Below are 3,217 nucleotides of genomic sequence, written 5' to 3'. Positions count from 1 at the left end.
CTGGGGCCATGGCGATCATCAGTGTGATACTGAATCCCGGCTATTATTTTGTAATACGGTGGCTGTGCGTGTGTCCAAGCGTGTGTGTTTGTGTGTGTGCGTACAGTGCACACGAGCGTGCGCTTGTGTTTCGGGGCACAAAAATATTTGCTCCGGGGCCTATCACTATGATGTTACGCTACTGCCGGGAATAATGACTGTAAAAGTCTTGTATGTTTCATGATTCTGATGCAACACTGCAGCCTGACCCACAGTCAGAGCGGGTTCAGTACGATTATCATAAATGTTAGTGCATTTGCGCACTGAAAAAAATGTGCGGCTGATTTCGATGATGGAAAATGGAAATTAGATTCATTATTTCATTTTGGTTTCCTTGTTTATTATATTTTCCGTTTTGGGCTGTAAATGGGAAAATAAACACAATTTTTCAATGTGTGGTGCATACAGAAAAACAGAAAAACAAAATATTGACTAGTTCAGCTTCAGATCCCAACGATGGTAGATGTACATCTGGTTGCACACTGTTACAGTGACAGTGATCAACGCTTTGAACATCTACAGAAGAGACCAGAAGAAGCTAGAGCCCCAGAAGAAACCCATGGCTCTGCAAATGTTTCAGGCTCTGGTTGACATTTCTCTCATAAGTGCAGGGGCTCAAAGTCAGAAAAGGGAAGTACGTGTGCGCGCATAGCATGCGCCCAATTTTTTTTCAGGCCTTAAAAACACAATATGTATATTAATGTAAAATTAATAAACAAACAATAAACAAAGTACTTACATAAAACAAACCACTTAGCTGTGTATCCTGTGTAGCTGTGAGTGGTATGAAATTGCCATTTTATTTTGTGTCAACAAATTATTGTCAACATGAGTTTATTCACATTATCATAATACTGTCAGGTTGGGGTTTTAAGGGGAAAACCATGGATAAAGAGGTGGACCCAAACGCAGTTAAACAGGAGGCAAGATCAGGGGAAAAACCAAAAGCGAGCTTTATTTTAAGCTGAGCACAAAAACCAAAAGCAGACAAAACGGGGACGAGAGGCAAAGTAGCAACCAAGAACAACAAGACAAAGTACAAACAAAAGGACAAAGTACAAATCAAAGGCAAAGTTCAAATCAAAACTGCAAAATGCAAAACTGAAGTCCAAAAACACATACCACAGGGAACAAGGAACAGACAGGAGCAGGAGCATCAACGGGGGCATGGACGCAGACAGAGGCTGACAAATACAATGACCGGACAAGGACCGGACACTTAAAGGACACATGAGGGCATGGAAAATCAAAACATAAGACACAAGACATGATACAAAGACATGGAAATCAAATACAAGAACCCACAAGACAAAACCAGACACAAGAACACAACAAACATGAATCTACAGTCATGACAGTCCCTGGAGGCCGGCGACGAAGACGAAGATGTAGGCGTTCTGGAGGCCAGCGGTGAAGACAAAGCTGAAGGCGCACTGGAGGCCGGTGGCGGAGGCGTGGGCTGGGACCCACTGGAGGCCGGCGGCGGAGGTGTGGGCTGGGACCCACTGGAGGCCGGTGGCGAAGGCGTGGGCTGGGACCCACTGGAGGCCGGCGGCGAAGGCGTGGGCCAGACCCCCCTGGAGGCCAGCGGCGAAGATGAAGGCTGGAACCCTCTTGAGGCCGGCCCGCTGGCTGGGAAACCCTCCTGGGTTTTGGCCAGACCACCGACAGAGGTTCGCAGGGAGCTGGTGGCCCGGGAGCTGATGAAGGGTCGCTGGCAGCAAACGAGCTGGCACTGGACTTGGCACGGGACTCGGCCGGGCCTCAGACCAAGGAGCAGGCACTGGACTTGGCACGGAACTCGGCCTGGCCTCCGACCGAGGAGCAGGCACTGGACTTGGCACGGAACTCGGCCTGGCCTCCGACCGAGGAGCAGGCACTGGACTTGGCACGGGACTCGGCACTGGACTTGGCACGGGACTCGACACTGGACTCGGCCGGGCCTCCGACTGAGGAGCAGGCACTGGACTTGGTACTAGACTTGGCACTGGACTTGGCCGGGCCTTCGACCGAGGAGCAGGCACTGGACTTGGCATGGGGCACGGCCGGGCCTCCGACCGAGGAGCAGGCACAGGACCCAATGGAAAATCAAAACATAAGACACAAGACATGATACAAAGACATGGAAATCCAAATACAAGAACCCACAAGACAAAACCAGACACAAGAACACAACGAACATGAATCTACAGTCATGACAAATACTGAGGTTTAGTAGACATGCAATTCAGCTGCAATTCTTTAAAAGCAATGAAACACTTACGTTGTTTTTTGAAGGGCAAGTGCAAACTAGAAATATAGGCTACACATCTAAAAATGTGACAAAACCAAGAAATTACTACTGTGACTGCTACTGTGAATGTAAGTAGGAACAGCAATGTTTACAACAGCAAAGTGACAGTAAACTCAAAATCTGGAAGAAGTTTAAGATTTGTGGCAAGATAAACAGCCGACACAGACGGCTGTCAGATTATTGGATTATTCTTAACTCTCATTAACAAGCAGTTAGCTTAACAAGCACAAATGGGCGCTTTTCTGAAATATGACTCATATTTAAGCAAGTTGAATACGTGGAAGGTGACTTGTTACACCCTAAAATGAAGTTATGTTAATGGATTTATAACTCACAAAGGTTCAAGTCGCTCCACTGTCACGCCTCATCTCATATGTGCGTGGTGGAGTTCAAGTTCTGTCGATGGGTCTGCAGTTGCCATTGTTCTAAGAGTGGCGTAGCCCCTTTCAGGAATAGTACTTGTGGACAGTGAATGAATGGAAGAGGAAGGAAAAGCGAAAGAAGTAGCAGTAATAGCGACAGCAATAAAGTGTACAATACAGGCTGCACTTCGGCTGTGAATAAAAGCGATGGCTAGATATAGCAAAGCTCCCTGGTATTATTTCCCGACCAGGTTAACACGTGAAAGGGGTTCACCCCAAAGGTAAACATAAACTTCCGCCCTGGAGGAAATCATCTTCCCTGTTCTTCCCGAAGACCGCCTGGGAGCCGAACAGGAATGGTGCAACATCATGCTAATGTTTGACTGGCTGTAGCTAATAGCTACTGACTGAGCTAGTAGCCAAGTTAGAGGAGGTTGACTCGCAGCACTTCAACACGTGTGTTTTTTTCCGCTTGGCAAGCTGACCAGACGTGACATGGGGGTGTGGCAGCATCGACAATTCC

Source organism: Sparus aurata, chromosome 19, assembly GCF_900880675.1.
Source record: "Sparus aurata chromosome 19, fSpaAur1.1, whole genome shotgun sequence".
NCBI classification, from domain to species: Eukaryota; Metazoa; Chordata; class Actinopteri; order Spariformes; family Sparidae; genus Sparus; species Sparus aurata.
The sequence above is the reverse complement of the archived record's forward strand: the minus strand, read 5'-3'. Positions refer to the sequence as shown.